This window comes from Toxorhynchites rutilus, chromosome 3, assembly GCF_029784135.1.
Source record: "Toxorhynchites rutilus septentrionalis strain SRP chromosome 3, ASM2978413v1, whole genome shotgun sequence".
Taxonomy (NCBI): Eukaryota; Metazoa; Arthropoda; class Insecta; order Diptera; family Culicidae; genus Toxorhynchites; species Toxorhynchites rutilus.
The window spans coordinates 83,112,351-83,133,366 of NC_073746.1; the positions used below are offsets into that span (position 1 = coordinate 83,112,351).

Sequence of the window (21,016 nt, forward strand, 5' to 3'; positions counted from 1 at the left end):
TTGTCTCGTTGGTTTTGTTCTTTGATGGTATCCGCCGTGATATATGGCTAGCTAATGTTGTCGCACCCACAGATGGCATGCCAAACCAAGAACTTTTTGACGAATTTGTCCACCTTCTTCTTCCTTACCACCCCAGGAACGGGGCAACGTAAAACTCCTGTCCTGGTAACTGCTTTGATATAAGTCATGTAGTCGATCACGACACACCTTGGTTTCAGCTACGGCACTACTGTACCTACTGTACAGCCTCCTAGTTTTGGCCTCCGTGTTGTGTTTTGTTTTACGTTACGTTTCGGTGTCTTCCGGGCCATAGTAACAAGATGGCTCTCTCAATAGCTTCGTGACGATTCCTGCTATACACCCGATCATTTTGCCGATTGAATTTCTTACCGATTTTAGAGATTTTTTAATCAGAAAAGCGATGCGATAGTGATATCTCTGGATCTATCTGTTTACCTATGAATCAAGAATTGTGAAATGATAGAAGGCGGTTTGAGCGACTTAAAGATCTGTTTCGCCGTCTATCCGTACTTGAATAACGCGACTACTGCCACGCGGTTCTCGTACAGACCGAACATCATCGTTGCTAGGAAACCGAACAAATACCGATGGACCGCGGTTATTCCATTGAACTCCATATTGGATGGTATGATCCATTGAACCATTGATATCGAATTTTCTTAAGAGCAATCTGAGCAATCTGACGAGTAGTCTGAGTGTACGTATGTCCCTGTTTATGGAGACGAATTTCACAACGTCTGAATTTACGTTCCGCGTGAGTTTGGTTTTAACCGTATCAGTGACTGGGTCGTAAATCGACCGTTTTCTCTACAAACGGTATGCAAGGCGGATACAAAACAATTTTCGGCGTAATCCAAAACAGGTCATTTGTGAAAATAAGAAAAATGAGCTACCATTGGTAGTTCACTTGAGTACCAGAATTGCCTGCACTTCATTGGTAAAATGCTATCTTCTGGTTGAGCACTTCAAAAGTAGGATGTAGCGATACTTCCGCCTCGTCGACCGAGAATGGTGATGCGATTAGAGACACTTGCAAAGATATTTTCAAATTTAAGGTGAAGGTGGACGGAAGCCACAAATGGCTGCCACAGTGGCGCTCATTTCTATCATCTCCCTCCCTCACCCCTCGCCGAAAATCAATAATTTTGTAAAACTCTGTGAAGAAAATGATCGTTTTCGCACACTTCCCATCAAGTAATATCAACCAAACTCTAATCGATTACTCACAAGATGTTAATTTTTTATCTGTCGTCGCAATGTATAGTGAAAAACATCGGAAAACTCGAGCTGGTGCTCTGAAACTTAAATTTTCATTTTTAAATTTTCCGCAATGTTTTGTTTGTAATGTTGAAGGCATCGTTATATTTTCGATGCCAGACAACATCATCGAAATAGTTATCAAAACCACTCAATGAAATGTTATTCCTAATTCCTAAGTCATAGCGTTTCATGGTATGAAAATCAATCAAATAAAATTATGTTTATATCCATACAATTATTGTTTTTACGTTTAATGGGTCTATAATGTAAATTTTAGCAACTTTAATATTAGTGAAGAAAATTGTATTGCAGAGCTCGGAACACTGCCACGGCTGCCTTTGCTGTAAAAAATAGTAAACGGAAGAGTATTACATTCAATCAAAATGTCTCGACCAACGAAGAGAAGGGTTAAGGCTCTCCAACGTGAATATGTGAAAAAAATGCGACCAACGAAGGAAAGTATTAAGGAATTATCAACATCGAGTTACTGTGCGGAAGAACTTGTTAATACCAAAAGAGCCCCAATTCGCATGTGTTATAAATTTGCTCATGTTACGCTCGCGTATAATCAGAATTTTACTTCATATGCAAATACACCTTCTATATATACGGCCATTCCCTGCCAAACCGATAAAGTAGTTGTCAGACTTTAGTGAAAATTGGTAGTTTTGTTTTTTATCGCAAAACTTTTGACCCGTATTTTTTTCATTCTTTCATTAGGGTGATCATTTCCATTTTAGGGTTGCCCAAAAAATCAGCTTTTTCCTCTTTTTTCCAAAAATGACTTTAATTTGATATGTCGATCATCTGAATCGGTCTAGTAGTTCAAAAGTTATGAATTTTAAAAAAACTCATTTTTGGGAAAAAGAGGAAAAGTTGATTTTTCGGACAACCCTAAAATAGGAATGGTCACCTTAACAAAAAAAAAAATTAAAAAATACGATCCAACACTTCGTTCACATATTTTACTTTAGTACTGAATTGTTATTTTTTTTCAAATGTATTCCTAGACTCGTGTCAGTGAAGCGCCACACAGTCTGATAAGTGAATTGATATTTACGTACAAAAATCAAAACAAACGAAACAAATTGCTCTTCTCTCACAAATACTATTATCCCATTTTTACACGTGGTTTTACCTATACTACTACAATGGCTTTCTTCCACCTGTTCCAATGAATAATTGCAAGTATAAATATATATATAGAAGATACATTTGCATGTGAAGTAAAATTCTGATTATACGCGAGCGTAACATGAGAAAATTTATAACACATGCGAATTGGGGCTCAAGTTCTTCCACATAGTAACTCGATGTTGATTATTCCTTAATATTTTACTTCGTTGAACGTATTGTTTTCACATATTCACGTTTGAGAGCCTTAATCCTTCTCTTCGTTGGCCGAGCCATTTTTATTGATTGTAATACTTTTCCGTTTACTATTTTTGAAAGCATAGGCAGCCGTAGCAGTGTTCCGAGCTTTGCAATACAATTTTCTTAACCAATGTTAAAGTTGCTAAAACTTACATTCTAGACCCATTAAACGTAAAATTAATAATTGTATTGATATCAACATAATTTTATTTTATTAATTTTCATGACGTGAAACGCTATGACTCAGGAATAACATTTTATTGGATGGTTTTTATAGCTGTTCCGATGATGTTGTCTGGCATCAGTGTCGAAAAAGTAACTTTGTTTTCACCAGTACAAACAAAACTATTGCGGAAAATTGAATAATGAAAAGTTAACTTTCAGAGCACTAGCTCGAGTTTTACGACGTTTTCCACTATACATTACGACGGCAGATGATAATTTAATATTTGGTGAGTAATCGATTAGATTTCGGTTGATATTACTTGGTGGGAAGTGTGTGCAAACGATCATTTTCTTCACACTGTTTCGCAAAATTATTGATTTTCGGGCGAGGGGTAAGAGAGGGAGATGATAGAAATGAGCGCCATTGTGGCAGCCATTTGTGGCTAGCTTCCACCTTCACCTTAAGGTCATTGTAGTCATTGTAGTAGTATAGGTAAACCCACGTGTAAAAATGGGGTAATAGTGTTTGTGAGAGAAGAGCAAAGCACATGTAAATAGATCAGTTCACTTATCAGACTGTGTGACGCTTCATCGACACGAGTCTTTGAATTCATTTGAAAAAAAATAACAATTCAGTACTGAAGTTAGATGTATGAACAAAATGTTCCGATGAACAATTGCAAACATAAATATATATAGAAGATGCATTTGCATATGAAGTAAAATTCTGATTATACGCGAGCGTAACATGAGCAAATTTATAACACATGAGAATTGGGTCTCTTTTAATATTAACAAGTTCTTCCGCATAGTAACTCGATGCTGATAATTCCTTAATATTTTCCTTCGTTGGTCGTATTGTTTTCACATATTCACGTTGGAGAGCCTTAACCCTTCTCTTCGTTGGCCGAGACATTTTGATTGAATGTAATACTTTTCCGTTTATTGTTTTTGATAGCATAGGCAGCCGTGTTCCGGCAGCAGTGTTCCGAGCTCTGCAATACAATTTTTTTATCCAATGTTAAAGTTGCTGAAACTTACATTATAGACCCATTAAACGTAAAAATAATGATTGTATTGATATCAACACAATTTTATTCTATTGATTTTCATGACATGAAACGCTATGACTCAGGAATAACATTTAATTGAGTGGTTTTGATAGCTGTTTCGATGATGTTGTCTGGCATCAGTGTCGAAAAAATAACGATGCTTTCACCAATACAAACAAAACCATTGCCGAAGATTGAAAAATTAAAATTTAGCTTTCAGAGCACTTGCTCGATTTTTCCGACGTTTTTCACTATACAGTGCGACAGCAGATGAAAATTTAATATCTTGTGAGTAATCGATTAGAGTTTGGTTGATATTACTTGATGGGAAGTGTGCGAAAACGATCATTTTCTTCACACTGTTTCGCAAAATTATTGATTATCTGGCGAGGGGTGAGGGAGGGAGATGAAAGAAATGACCGCCATTGTGGCAGCCATTAGTGGCTAGCTTCCACCTTCACCTTAACGCTGCTGAACCTGACTGAAAGTCCTCTTGTGTATAAGGAGCATGTATGCTTCAGAATATTTGAAATCATAAGTAACGACGCTCTATTTTTTTTTGCTGCAATAATTACACTTCTACCAATCAACATGGAATTCATCCAACGGTTTCAACGGATCTAGCTCCTATAATTCCGCTATGCCTAGGAATAAGAAAGGCGGAGCGTGGGTGGATGTTGTGTACACAGATCGCAAGGCTGCCTTTTGACCGGGTTGATTATAGCATACTTTTCGCAAAACTTAAGGGGAGACCCTACTCTGGAGGGGGTGAACAATAACGAGTTTTCCTGATTTTTTCTCGGATGTTGGGACATTTATGTGATTGGTTGAGGTATATTGGAAGATGCATTTCTAATTTCTTGGATGCCAATATAGCGATTATTATGCTGTTGGCAGCTGGACGCGTGGGTGCTCTCTTGAAAACAGTTTCTTGCTGGTGGTACGTTTTTCTCAGTATCTAGTGGCTCGATGTAATAATGAATTGAATCGTTTGTTTGAGAACCCCTTGAGTCCTTTTGACGCACTTACGAGAAAAAGACAAAAAACTGTTTTTCTCAACATTTTGACCTGGTTCTCCTATTTGCTGGTGTCCGAGTCGGTTACAACACCCAAAACATATCATGTGAAACAACTTTTAAGCTAAAAATAAAACGTTTTGAAGTTGCTGGACTTAGGGTGTCTCTGAAACAAACGAGAAATCAGTGGTATATTTAGCAGTTTTGAAGGGATTCAATTCAATTTGATGTAGTTTTAAAGTTCATAATGCTCATACCAAGTAAGAATAGGGCTGTTTATAAGTTATGTTCTGCATCAGAAGACATTCCGTTTAAGTTGAGTTGTGCATGCTTCTTACGGCATCGGTAAACTATGAGTGAAATTGTGTTTGAAACACCAATTGAAGGGGGTTCGTAGAACTAACTTTTTCTGGAATTTTGATGGTCAAGGACTCAAAAACTGCAAAAAGTCAATTTTGATGAAAGTGGCGTTTATGGGGTTTCTCAAACAAACGATTCAATTATCTAAAAATCGCTATTCAAAAATCATTAAAAAAGGCCATGTAACAATTTAGATAACCTATTTTTACATGCTGAAAAAAACAAATTTTAGCCAAATTCACTAGATTCTTAGATAAACGGTTTCGAGAAAACGCGTTGAATGATTCGCACAGCAATACTATTTTTCTTGAGGTGACCACAAAGCTTTCGCTGTAACTTTTCAACGAGAAGAAATAACGAATACTCCTCTCGGCACAACAATTCTGAAGGTATAAACCTCTCGAAAATGTAAAAAACCAATTTCCAGAAAAGGTAAAAAAAGGAAAAACTTTGTCTACGAATTGAACCTGATCTATCGGAAAATTTTGCAACAGCTAAGGATTTCTTTCGGGCAGCAAGGTTGATCCGTAGTCTTTCTCAATACGAGGGCGTTTGAAAAGTCTGAGCGAAAATAAAAAGTATTTAATTGTATTGGGGAAACCCGCTTAAGCCGCACTAAAGACTGTACTCGAAAAAAAGTAAGACGCATTGATTAGTTTATAACTTTGGGTGTGGTTTGCTTTGGGTTTGGGTGTGGGTAAATTTCATCAATTTGAAGGTAACGTTTACGTTGGTATAATTTCATCACGATCTGTCAAGATGGCAATAAAGCAAGAGTAAAAAAAACTGTAGAGGGTTGTATCCAACACACAACCGCTTAGGACGTAGGACTACACATTCGTTTTATTTAATTTGCTTGTTTATCATTTCGGATACTATCCATAAATGCAAAGAAATTTCATATGGTTAATAAAAATATGCATAAATAAATATGAAATAAAAATGTTTCATTTTTTGAAGGAGAATGCATAAGGTAAAATTCAGTACATATAAGATTTTTAAATAATTATTTGATGACATACATCACTTTGTGAAAAATTACCTGTAAACACTCTTTTTGAGATTAGTTCCTGCAAAAGGTAAATCATTAACCACTACCTTTGTAAAAGCAGTTCTATAAGCAGTGAGTCTCTCTTGCCTTTGCGAGAATAATATACAAACTGGTCATATGTCGCAATTTGTTTCTTCATGTCAATGCACGCATTGCAATGAGTATTTATTGCGCGGTCTTTTTCGCACACACACACATACTCGACCATATGTGATAAAATATTTGTTCCATCAGCATCCACCGTTATTTCACATTCCTTTACCACCTTTTGAACTTTTAAAGCCTTTTAAAAACAAATAAAAATAGCAATATTCGCAAGTTGTGCTTCACGTTGTTTATTGTTGCTTAGTGGTATCGCAAAACAGTTATCAACGTAAACTTCATTTTATGAAAAAGAGACCTATTTTCTGATGTGGCACCTTTAATGAAAGACGTAGTTCTACGTCAAAAACCATTTGTGTCGTCGTGGAAAACTCTACTGCGCGCCACAGACGGATCGGGAAACACCTGGAGATACATCATTCGATGGTAACCCGGATGAAGACATCATAGAAGAATGTGTTAGGTCTGTTAAACCGTCGTCCGAAAACAAGTGCTTCTATCTGGTTTGCCAAAAAAAAAACGATGAAACGTGCCGGTTTTCACACCTAGAAGGTCCGGAAGGCACCGAACCGGAACGACGAACAAGACCGGATTTGGTATCATGCCGCTCGTTCAGACTGGTACATATATAGCAATGTTGTTTTTGTACCAAAATATGAAACTCACCGAACTCGTCAAAATTTCGATGGATTGATACGTTTTGGACCAGACTGCGTAAAACACCGTGCTGACTTTAAAGAAACAGTGGGTAATAGTACTCTGAAAGTTTCAAGAAAATTCGACTTAGAATCAATTTTTGCGAGTATTGTTTGACTTCGCTCCTGTCGGTCTTCAATCAAGTAGAATAACAGTGAACGATCAGTGCTTTGTAGAACTAATTCCTAATTCCCCAAAAAAAACTTCCGTTGTGAACATTCCAATATCATTGCGCCAGCCGACCAGGGCCTCTACCCTCGGGCTAATCGACCCTACAACAAAATGTAACTGTCAAACCATTGCGGATTTTATCTTACCTGGCGTCCATCTTCGAGGGACTCTCAAATAAAACAGAGTCGGCAATCACAAAACTGTCTGAAAACTGTGTTCAGTCTTCCTGAAGCCACCTAGTGTAACACGATCGCACTTATATTTACAACGCAAGATCACAATCAACACTTTCATCTATCGGGAACATAATCCCATAACATAACATATCAACCAAATATTAAAAATGACCAAATCGAGGCTGCATGCTAGAATATGGAAATCTATTGGAGAGCGAGACTATCTAAAATAAGTGGATCGTTTCTTCATAGATTTTAAAGCGAGAACAGTTAGAGAACTAGAAGGAAGGTAAGCCAAAGCCATATCCACCTCCGCCCTTGGTTCTTTGTCGCTGGAGCTAATAAGCGTATTTCGTGTATTTCGAACGGATTAATTTTTATGGTGATAAATTTTTCCAACTTCAACAAGTAAGTAATGATCGAAAAACATTGTTAATGTTATTCATTGAAATCTGTATAATAGTTGTTTTTGCATTATCGATGATAGTATAGCTCCTGCATGTATTCCCTTCTCCATATCTACAATTGATATCTAATTGATCCCAGTGACTGATTATTCCAACCGGTTTTGGAAACAAACTTTTATTGCGGAACAGTTTCCCGGCGTTGCTATAACAAGCCCCACCCATTGTCACCATCCTTCGCAGTCTTCTGAATGATGAAATCCTCTTTAAGTCTGTTCGTAATTTACTCTCTTCCCCCATGCTTCCCTCAAAGGAATCCGCGAAAAGTTCAAATATTATTTCCTCGGTATGTTTATTTGTTAAACACGCAGAAACATGCGACGAAGTCCTATGTACATAAATTGCTTATATTTAATCCTGCATGTTTCCACGCTTCCATGTAAACATCGCAAATCGATTTTCATAAAATAATCTCCAATATATCAATCATACATCCTCGTTGATGCTCATATATGTACTTGGGATCTGTTTTGCCAGGATATGTGCTCCACTTTAAAAAAACACAGAAGGTGCGAACAAACAGGGAGCGGAAGTATGAGCAACATAAAAGTTTATTGACCCATTTTTTTCCCGTTTTCAACAACAACCCACACAAGTTCAAACAATGGATCGCTCCGCGGTAGTGAGTAATGGTCTGAGTAGTGCATCGCAGGAAAAATAGGAATATAAGACGATTGCTGGGGTATCTTGGCGAAAATGTTTTTTTTTTGCTCAAGTATCGCTGGGTTTCGCATTTCATACCATTACTGCAGTTTATTGTTCTGAATGAGGTGTGCTGGACAAAATTTGTAACATTATACATACCTAATCTGCAATTCAAATATCGCAATCGATTTAAATGGTTGTTTTTGTTGCTGTAATCCAGATGCAGTTTCGGTTTTTCACTTTACGCTCACGATTCAGTACCAATGAAGATGTGACCAGTATGATATTGTTGGAAGAGAGGATGATTTTTCGACACAAAATATTTTTCTTTGTTCGGCAGCTAATAATCCGATCCACCGATGATCTTCTGGAATGTTATACTAACACTTCAAGCTTCACTCTCCAGGATAGTTTCATATTAAGAAACTAGATGAAACTTAAAAACTGTGGATATTTAAAATCACATTCTGCGACTTGATTCTTCTATGTGATACCACAATTGCAAATTTTCTCACTCCGAACACATATTTCCTAACAGTAGAATTTGCGTATTATTTCACTTCGGTTTGCTCCTCAACACACCATTCTCGCTTTCTTCCGATTTCACAACAAAGATGAAAGAAATTTCCTTCATATGGTTTGGAAAAATTTTCACGTTAACCCAGTTTTGCCAACACCTGAAAATTTCGCAAAAATAATCTGTTGTCGCCGTGTTCTTCACACATGGAACTAGTCCAGCAAAAGCTTGCTATTTCATCATAATCTCAACCACCTGATTAACCGTGGATTATGAAGGGAAAACTTTTGTGGTTCATTTTTTTCGCCTCTTGTGGTTCGATTCACTTCAGAGCAGATCATTACTCATCACAGACAGTGGAAAAAGACATCCAAGACCTTTGCATAGTCGCGTTTACTTTACTGGACCGAATTACGACGAATGAGGAGCAGTACTGATTCTCAGCAACTTTTGTGGATTAATAATTACACGCACACAGCTGTCAATACAAGTTCGAAAAGGGAAACCCGGAGAGAGAGAGAGAGAGAGAGAGAGAAAGCTTTTCATTCCACCCGGAACATCCTGCAGAGATGTGAAGAAGATGAAAATCCCGCTCGAGCGGGAGCGAAAGAAGAGTGTGAGTAGTGGAAAAACATTGATATCGGTTCAGCGGCTTGCTCCCCGGTTTTCTCACGTGCGCATTTGCTATGTCACGCGGCAGTCAATTATCGCAAAATGAGAGAGCAAAACAAAGTGAAAATCGAGAAATGTGGCCACCGGTGAGAGGTTGCTTTGATAGGGTGGGGAGCACAACGGTGTTGTATGCGTTCGCTTCCTGAGCTTCAAATTGTCGCCACACTTCCAAGGAGGAAAGCTCAGGAATGAGTTGATGTGAAGTGAAGCTACGTTCGAAAAATGTACGCTTTACTGGAAGCTTTCGCAATTTCTCGTGTTGATAGAAAGTTTAGCTTCAGTTAGTTGAAAGTACTGTGATTAAGGAATCGAAGTTCAACGAGGAGACGGAGTGACCGTTGTTGGTATATCGTAATGCATCGAAATCCGGACACTAAGCGCTTTCGATAATAACTTCAACATATCATGTTGTATTTGTACAAAATTTGAAAATATTTTCATTGTGCCGTGATTTTAAATCCGGACACTTTTTTTATCATGATTCGAATTCCGGACACTTTTAATTCCAGACACATGTTGTCAGCAGCATTTCTTTGAGAGGAATTATTTATTGTCTATTGTAAAACTTATTAACGGGTGCGCCATAAATAGCAGGACTAAATGGAAACTCGTTTGGTAAAAAAGTTTTTTTTTTATTAATTCAATTAGGGTAAATGATCTTGGTTGGTCCGATGTGGGGTGTTTTTACGCAACTAATAAATGCAAATCGATTTTTGACGTAGGACTACGTCTTTCATTTCAATGCTGGGGTGTAAGTTCAAAGTTTCGAAAATGAAAGCGTTACGCCGGAGAACGAGATTTTGAGCGTTAACAGCTCCTAAACAACTGAACGAAATGGTATGATATACACTTCATTCGAAAGATAAAATGTCTACGCGTTCTATGCTTGTTGCTTTTTGATCCAAAAACTTGTTTTAATTGCCTTAAAATTGCTTTCAGAACAGGCTATTGAAATCACACCAATCGGTATAAAAGCGAGTGTCGCTCGGAAATCCACTCAGTTATGATTGCGTAACGATTGATGTACCTTCGCTGGAATGAATGGATGTTTCACTAACACAAACTTCAAAACCATGGAGCCTGGGGAAACTGGCATTGCAAAATAGATGCGAGTTGTGGGTACTTTTTACTCGTTTGCGTTTCTGCAAATCGGAATATATCCCTAACACGGATTTCAAAACCATGGAGCGTGGGAAATTGGCATTACAAATAAGATGCAAGCTACGAGTACTTTTGTACTCGCTTGTATTTTTGCAAATCGGAATGTGTTTTCCTAACACAGATTCCGAAACCAAAAAGGTGGGAAAATCGGCATTGCAGATCTTGGCAGTACTTTTATACTCCCATGCATTTTTACACTGCGGAGTTCGTTTTGCCAACACGGTCTACAAAAGCGGGTACAACTTCTACGCATACCGTTTGATGATTAGTCAAAATGTTCATAGCTATTTGCTGCGATGACCACTACCATAATGCATGAATTGACCTAAATTGGGATTTGTTTGCAATTGAATTCGTAAATTGTTTCATTCATTCACTAGTTAAATCAATACATACAAAAGATAGCTCTGCGCAGCAGCGATATCGTACCTAATAAGGGGCATCCGAGGTGCGATTATTGCTAATTGAAAAAACACGAATGATTACTAAGCCAACGTCAGTCCTACGTCAACCTTGCGCTTATATCATAGGTATGACCCATCCATAGTTTTCTTCATGAAAACAACATATTATATAATCGATACGAGTTTGGGTTTGTTGAAAAGCCCCAAGTCTCTAGTTGCTAATACTACCATAAGGTGTTGAAATTATTAAAATTTTTAATTTTTTTAACAATTTTCCTCAAAGAGGAATTATGATCATAGTTTGTCCAAAAAATTTTAGAAATTTTAGAAATCACCATTTTTGAATGAAAACATTCAAATTATCATGTAGATGTTGCATTTATCATTGTTTGAGTTTACTGTCATCATATTGATCCATTCCAAATTTAGGCTTTCTTCAGAATATTGCCTTTTCTTGGGCATTTTAGAACACACCTCAACACACTCAACACAGATAAATTTTATTTCTGCTATGCGCGAAGGACACAATAAACTAACTGCAGCGCGCCAAGCGGTTGCCATAGAAATCATGTGTGGACAAAACAACATTAGTGAATCGGACAACTCATGATCAGAATTATGTTCATCAAAATGCGATAACCCCTTCCCGTATTATTTAATACGTCACACATCAAGTGATTTCACTAGGCAGCTGAGCTTTCTAGCGCTCTATGTTATTCAAGTACCCACGAGTGAGACACGATGTTGTACGGGAAAGCGGTAATTTAATGGTTTAGCTATGTAAATCTGATACAACTGGTGTGCAAGCAAGATGTTTACAATATTTGTAAGTGTTATAATCCAGAAAAGCTCTGAATACGTGCCAAATAATCATCTGGTGATCGATTAAAAGTTAGCTCGAATGAGGGGCGCATTGACACAAATATAAGGTGTATTTTATAATCCTTTAAAACATGTGATTCCGTAAAAATATTCTATAAAACTACTGTAAATGATGAAAAAGACAATTTTATTTATATGTTTTGATATATTAGAATACCTGATTTTTTTTTCTCTATTATAGTGACTTTCAACACATTTCGGCTGGTTCGTCATTTTTACTTCCATTTTTGGAAGAATGTCGGGAGTGAGAATTGAACTCGTGATCTCTGCGTGAGAGGTATGGATGTGGACTACGCCAGATCGCCTCCAGAATACCTGTTTTGACAAAGGTGTGCTCAATTAGAGCATTCAAAAAAGTGGACAAACCATGATCATATTTTCGACTGGACAAACCAAAATCATTTACCCTATTTATTGCATTTTCACAAGTCCATACAATGCATAATGGTTCAGGGAACGAATTTAATACCGCTGATCTCTCGTTTGTTTGAGAAACCCCCTAAGTCCATCAACTCCAAAGCATTATATTTTGAGTTTAAACTGTTATATTGGTGAAAAAGTGGTTACACATTATACGTCCAGGATGTAATAACCGAATCTGATACCAACAAATAGGAGGACCAGGTCAAAACTCTGAGAAAAACTATTTTTGTCGTTTTCTCCCAAGTGCGTCAAATGGACTTATGGGGTTTCTCAAACAAACGATTCAATTACTCTCTAGACAAAAACTGTCCTCGACAAAGTAGTTACATATGATGGAGCGCTCATTTCCATGGTGTCAAAAATATTGGTCACTCTATTTTGGGGAAAATAAAGTCTCACTTTCTTATCTTTATAGATAGAGGGACACATAGTTCGACAATGTTGTGGCTCCATTTATTTCAAGCAACTTTTTAGAACTAATTTTATTTCTATTTTTCAATACAAACAATTTAGCGTTTTTGTTTCAAGTTACATTAGGGTCAACATGATATAAAAACACAGTTTTTTGGTCTTCGAACGACTTTTTAGAAATTACCATAACAAATATTTTTCGATGCTGAACTCTTCCATAATGTAGCCACTTGTTGGGTCATTAGGTATGTGCACAACTTCAAAAACCTTGAGATACACACCTATTGCTTGAAACCATGCACCTACTAATCCACTCTTAGATGAGATACTGAGTTTAAGAGAATCCAACTTTCTGAGATTTTTGTCCACTTTTCCTAACTGCAAATTTATTTTTTTTCACTGGCAGGAAATCCAGCTTATGCCATGCCACAGTAGTCCGAAAGCGTTGAAATCGCGGGGAAATCAATAGCTACTACGAGATGCTTTCTAGAAGCGTGGTGTCTTCAGCAAAGTTGATCTTAGGATTTCTGGGAATCATGGGGAGACAATGAATCAGTTTACAATATTATCGCTGGGGCGCGCAGTGGTGAAAAAAAAACTCATAACGTGAAAAATTAATAACATCTCAGGAATGCTTTCTAGAAACATATTGGCCAAGAAAAATCAAAACGAGAAAAATTCATGACTTCTCAGATATGCTTTCTAGAAACATTGTGTCTTTTCCAAAGTTTATCCTATGATCCCTGACCTTAATGGGATGTCAATAGTTTAATTCACAATTTTACCGCTATGGCGCACGGGCACACAGTGATCAACAAATAATCAAATAGTGGTAAAATTGATAATTACTCAGGAATACTTTTTTGAAACTTGATGTCTTCTTAAATGTTGGTCTTATGATCCCTGGCCAAAACGGGGTGACCAAAATTACCGCACGGACGCAAATCGGTCAGAAAAAAAAATCAAAATGCAGAAAAATTAATAACTCTTCAGGAATGCCTTCTAAAAACATTGTATCTTCTACAAAGTTGATCCTATGACACTTTACTTGGAAACGGGCAGAATAAGTAAATACTTTTTTTTATTCATACGGCCTATTGGATAGAATGATTCTTTTAAGTCGTACCAGATGAATCATTGCTGGTTTTGAACATCAAAAAAGATTTTCCATTGGAATTTGAACATTTTCAAAATAATCTCTTATTTACGCTGAGTGGGGGTGAGAATGGGTCAAACACAAAATTGAACATATCCAACTAAGTTGCAATGTACATGCAAAAATACACCAATACACTCACAATTAGTATCAATTCTCCAAATTCAACACTTATTACACCACCCCTAGACATGGCTTTTTTCGGACCTATGCTGTGGATTTGGAGGCAATTTCTTCGCACGCACGCAGAAAACCTTAGCGACAATTTTGCAGAAGCCACATTTTCCAGGATTGTTGAAGCCGCTAATTTAAAGCCTAATGGACAATTAAAAGAGCAAATTGATATCGATATTCAAGAAATCAGATTACTGTGAAGCCGCTACTGAAGAGCATCCCACATGTTCCAAGTTCACCAGAAAAAATAAGGACGGTTTTGAGGCATTCCTCAATTAGAATGTTGATGAAACCGGAACACGGAAATGACTATTTATTTATTTAGGCTTAACGTTTTTACAACATGGCCTGATTCACAATGTCTTGTGTATCATTCATTGATTGGTGTTTTTGTGGTACGGCCTGCGACCTACCGCACTAACTATCTCGCAGGAGGACCTTCGTGATACTGCTGTTTTACGTCTCGAGTACCACTTGGACTGTTCTATGCTTGTTGCTTTTTGATCCAAAAACTTGTTTTAATTGCCTTAAAATTGCTTTCAGAACAGGCTATTGAAATCACACCAATCGGTATAAAAGCGAGTGTCGTTCGGAAATCCACTCAGTTATGATTGCGTAACGATTGATGTACCTTCGCTGGAATGAATGGATGTTTCACTAACACAAACTTCAAAACCATGGAGCCTGGGGAAACTGGCATTGCAAAATAGATGCGAGTTGTGGGTACTTTTTACTCGTTTGCGTTTCTGCAAATCGGAATATATCCCTAACACGGATTTCAAAACCATGGAGCGTGGGAAATTGGCATTACAAATAAGATGCAAGCTACGAGTACTTTTGTACTCGCTTGTATTTTTGCAAATCGGAATGTGTTTTCCTAACACAGATTCCGAAACCAAAAAGGTGGGAAAATCGGCATTGCAGATCTTGGCAGTACTTTTATACTCCCATGCATTTTTACACTGCGGAGTTCGTTTTGCCAACACGGTCTACAAAAGCGGGTACAACTTCTACGCATACCGTTTGATGATTAGTCAAAATGTTCATAGCTATTTGCTGCGATGACCACTACCATAATGCATGAATTGACCTAAATTGGGATTTGTTTGCAATTGAATTCGTAAATTGTTTCATTCATTCACTAGTTAAATCAATACATACAAAAGATAGCTCTGCGCAGCAGCGATATCGTACCTAATAAGGGGCATCCGAGGTGCGATTATTGCTAATTGAAAAAACACGAATGATTACTAAGCCAACGTCAGTCCTACGTCAACCTTGCGCTTATATCATAGGTATGACCCATCCATAGTTTTCTTCATGAAAACAACATATTATATAATCGATACGAGTTTGGGTTTGTTGAAAAGCCCCAAGTCTCTAGTTGCTAATACTACCATAAGGTGTTGAAATTATTAAAATTTTTAATTTTTTTAACAATTTTCCTCAAAGAGGAATTATGATCATAGTTTGTCCAAAAAATTTTAGAAATTTTAGAAATCACCATTTTTGAATGAAAACATTCAAATTATCATGTAGATGTTGCATTTATCATTGTTTGAGTTTACTGTCATCATATTGATCCATTCCAAATTTAGGCTTTCTTCAGAATATTGCCTTTTCTTGGGCATTTTAGAAGTGATACCCTCAACACACTCAACACAGATAAATTTTATTTCTGCTATGCGCGAAGGACACAATAAACTAACTGCAGCGCGCCAAGCGGTTGCCATAGAAATCATGTGTGGACAAAACAACATTAGTGAATCGGACAACTCATGATCAGAATTATGTTCATCAAAATGCGATAACCCCTTCCCGTATTATTTAATACGTCACACATCAAGTGATTTCACTAGGCAGCTGAGCTTTCTAGCGCTCTATGTTATTCAAGTACCCACGAGTGAGACACGATGTTGTACGGGAAAGCGGTAATTTAATGGTTTAGCTATGTAAATCTGATACAACTGGTGTGCAAGCAAGATGTTTACAATATTTGTAAGTGTTATAATCCAGAAAAGCTCTGAATACGTGCCAAATAATCATCTGGTGATCGATTAAAAGTTAGCTCGAATGAGGGGCGCATTGACACAAATATAAGGTGTATTTTATAATCCTTTAAAACATGTGATTCCGTAAAAATATTCTATAAAACTACTGTAAATGATGAAAAAGACAATTTTATTTATATGTTTTGATATATTAGAATACCTGATTTTTTTTTCTCTATTATAGTGACTTTCAACACATTTCGGCTGGTTCGTCATTTTTACTTCCATTTTTGGAAGAATGTCGGGAGTGAGAATTGAACTCGTGATCTCTGCGTGAGAGGTATGGATGTGGACTACGCCAGATCGCCTCCAGAATACCTGTTTTGACAAAGGTGTGCTCAATTAGAGCATTCAAAAAAGTGGACAAACCATGATCATATTTTCGACTGGACAAACCAAAATCATTTACCCTATTTATTGCATTTTCACCAGTCCATACAATGCATAATGGTTCAGGGAACGAATTTAATACCGCTGATCTCTCGTTTGTTTGAGAAACCCCCTAAGTCCATCAACTCCAAAGCATTATATTTTGAGTTTAAACTGTTATATTGGTGAAAAAGTGGTTACACATTATACGTCCAGGATGTAATAACCGAATCTGATACCAACAAATAGGAGGACCAGGTCAAAACTCTGAGAAAAACTATTTTTGTCGTTTTCTCCCAAGTGCGTCAAATGGACTTATGGGGTTTCTCAAACAAACGATTCAATTACTCTCTAGACAAAAACTGTCCTCGACAAAGTAGTTACATATGATGGAGCGCTCATTTCCATGGTGTCAAAAATATTGGTCACTCTATTTTGGGGAAAATAAAAAGTCTCACTTTCTTATCTTTATAGATAGAGGGACACATAGTTCGACAATGTTGTGGCTCCATTTATTTCAAGCAACTTTTTAGAACTAATTTTATTTCTATTTTTCAATACAAACAATTTAGCGTTTTTGTTTCAAGTTACATTAGGGTCAACATGATATAAAAACACAGTTTTTTGGTCTTCGAACGACTTTTTAGAAATTACCATAACAAATATTTTTCGATGCTGAACTCTTCCATAATGTAGCCACTTGTTGGGTCATTAGGTATGTGCACAACTTCAAAAACCTTGAGATACACACCTATTGCTTGAAACCATGCACCTACTAATCCACTCTTAGATGAGATACTGAGTTTAAGAGAATCCAACTTTCTGAGATTTTTGTCCAGCAAAGTTGATCTTAGGATTTCTGGGAATCATGGGGAGACAATGAATCAGTTTACAATATTATCGCTGGGGCGCGCAGTGGTGAAAAAAAAACTCATAACGTGAAAAATTAATAACATCTCAGGAATGCTTTCTAGAAACATATTGGCCAAGAAAAATCAAAACGAGAAAAATTCATGACTTCTCAGATATGCTTTCTAGAAACATTGTGTCTTTTCCAAAGTTTATCCTATGATCCCTGACCTTAATGGGATGTCAATAGTTTAATTCACAATTTTACCGCTATGGCGCACGGGCGCACAGTGATCAACAAATAATCAAATAGTGGTAAAATTGATAATTACTCAGGAATACTTTTTTGAAACTTGATGTCTTCTTAAATGTTGGTCTTATGATCCCTGGCCAAAACGGGGTGACCAAAATTACCGCACGGACGCAAATCGGTCAGAAAAAAAAATCAAAATGCAGAAAAATTAATAACTCTTCAGGAATGCCTTCTAAAAACATTGTATCTTCTACAAAGTTGATCCTATGACACTTTACTTGGAAACGGGCAGAATAAGTAAATACTTTTTTTTATTCATACGGCCTATTGGATAGAATGATTCTTTTAAGTCGTACCAGATGAATCATTGCTGGTTTTGAACATCAAAAAAGATTTTCCATTGGAATTTGAACATTTTCAAAATAATCTCTTATTTACGCTGAGTGGGGGTGAGAATGGGTCAAACACAAAATTGAACATATCCAACTAAGTTGCAATGTACATGCAAAAATACACCAATACACTCACAATTAGTATCAATTCTCCAAATTCAACACTTATTACACCACCCCTAGACATGGCTTTTTTCGGACCTATGCTGTGGATTTGGAGGCAATTTCTTCGCACGCACGCAGAAAACCTTAGCGACAATTTTGCAGAAGCCACATTTTCCAGGATTGTTGAAGCCGCTAATTTAAAGCCTAATGGACAATTAAAAGAGCAAATTGATATCGATATTCAAGAAATCAGATTACTGTGAAGCCGCTACTGAAGAGCATCCCACATGTTCCAAGTTCACCAGAAAAAATAAGGACGGTTTTGAGGCATTCCTCAATTAGAATGTTGATGAAACCGGAACACGGAAATGACTATTTATTTATTTAGGCTTAACGTTTTTACAACATGGCCTGATTCACAATGTCTTGTGTATCATTCATTGATTGGTGTTTTTGTGGTACGGCCTGCGACCTACCGCACTAACTATCTCGCAGGAGGACCTTCGTGATACTGCTGTTTTACGTCTCGAGTACCACTTGGACTGGGCAAAGACGCTTATAGTGGCGTCAATTCGCTGTTTCCGGGTTTTTGTAGCTTTTCTTGGAGACTGACAATGCCCAGTTGCGACCTTTGTTGATATTTGATTTCTGACCCGAACGGAAATCAAACCCGAAGCCCCCATCTTGGCGGGTGCCAGGCAAGTCGCCAGGCCATGGGGATCTCACCTCATAAGCGAGACGAAGTAACTAAAGAAGTTTGATATCCTTCCAGGACACAGCATCACGGCAGATATCATCGTCGACGGCAGACTTAAAAAAATCTTTATATACAAGGTTTTTCAGATTGAACGCTCACGCAAAAAAATTGAATAACTCCTTAAAAAAATATTTTTTTCGCTCCGTCAATGGTAACACTGCATTCCCCACTTCGGGACGATAATATAGTGTCAGAAGTTATTAGAATTTGTTGCGTGAGCGTTTAATCTGAAAGACCCTGTTATCACATTTCCATAAATAATCATTCAAGACACTTACATGTTGTCAAATTATCTTGAAATTATTGAAAAATTGATTTCTAAACGAAATTCATTATCATGAGTTTCATGTGCGGTTTTACTTCTTGAACTATCTACAACTGATTTATGAAACACTAAATTGAAGGAATTAAACCCATCCAAATTGCAAATTGGCAGAAATTGATTCACATCTCTTATTGAACAGAATATAGGATACATGAAGAAATGTGTTGATATATTACACAACCAAGCTGGTCGACATTTGAAGTCATTTGGCATAATTTTTTTTTCGAATCCCTGACCGAACACCAGTGTACATAAAAGATTATTTCGAAAATGTAGAAATTCCCATGTTATTGATGATTGATGATTGATGTTCAAAATCAACAATGATTCATCTGGACAAAACATGAAAGAATCATTCCATGAAATATTTAACCTTATACTAGTTCTGTATAATGCTAAGCATTAGATTTTTTCTGGGAGTTATTTGACAACTATTTACACATCAAACTTTGATGGATTATTAAACAATAACTATTTGTACTACAGTTAAGAATTATGCATTAGAAGTAGTGAACATATGTTTTCTATTATACGGTTCACAGCCTTAAAAAAAAAATATATATATATAAACTATTCCATTATTTTTGGGTGAAATTGAAAACTTTTTTTTAATATAATTCGGATTGTCCAATTTGGGTCAAATATACACCGTTTTTCTGTTAAATTTGTTGCCATTCTAAAGGTAGCTTAATTATTTCTCTATCATAGAGGGGTTGGTCCTCATTGGCGAAAAGCTATAGCAATAGATTTTTACAATCTTCTCTTGATCCCAATTTATTATCATTCTGGAAATTTTGCAATGCGAGAAAAAGATGATAATCGCTTGGTGCCAGTTTCGGACTATATGGAGGAGACATTAAAACATCCCAATCAAGCTCTCGGAATGGTGTGGCCTTGATTTGTCCGGATGGAACACAACACCTCTTGGTCAATTCTGAACGTTTCTGGTTTCAAACGGTTCATTTGTTGACAGTAAAAATCTAAATTTAGTGTATCGTACTAAAAAAAATTAGAAAAAAAATTTTTTTTTAATAAATTAAAATTGCACGCATTTTACTGTTGCAGTATCGGACCTATTAACCATTCACAATTTCAGCGACCTGGCTTGCATTTTCGCATTTATAAAATAAAAAGTGTGAAAAGAACCGAAAGTTCTCTTTGTTGAACTCCGTCGTTAACACTCTATAACTCACAACTTAATGGAACAAACAAAAAAAAACAGCAAGAGGTTTTCATTTAGTATGAAATGTAACCTTTACAACTCAAACTTAAAATTGTATGATCGATATTACGCGAGATATTGTTCATTCACCAAGAAAATAATGGATAACCTTTTCCCCAACTTAATAGTAACTTTCTTCGTTTAAAAAAAAAATTACACCCCCATCGACGGTATATTGAAAAATTAGCCAACGAAACTAATCATGATATTTTCAAATATTTTCCAAAGCCTATGAATTCGCTATTACCCTGCTCATTGTACCAATTATTTTGGATTATTTAAAAAAATTAAAAACTGAATCTCGTTCTCCTGCACAGGGGACCAATAAAAACACCATCCA

The 21,016-nt window shown here is 36.7% G+C and overlaps 1 protein-coding gene across 3 annotated transcripts in view; it reads right to left on the bottom strand.

The window, feature by feature from the left end:
* Positions 1-9,481, bottom strand: part of LOC129774072 (uncharacterized) — a 95,806-nt gene extending 86,325 nt beyond the window's left edge. For all 3 annotated transcript variants that reach the window (XR_008742714.1, XM_055777768.1, XM_055777769.1), the window contains exon 1: positions 8,713-9,481. The gene's annotated coding sequence lies outside the window, so the exon portion shown is untranslated. The remainder of the gene's footprint in view (positions 1-8,712) is intronic.
* Between the last annotated feature and the right edge of the window lie 11,535 nt (positions 9,482-21,016).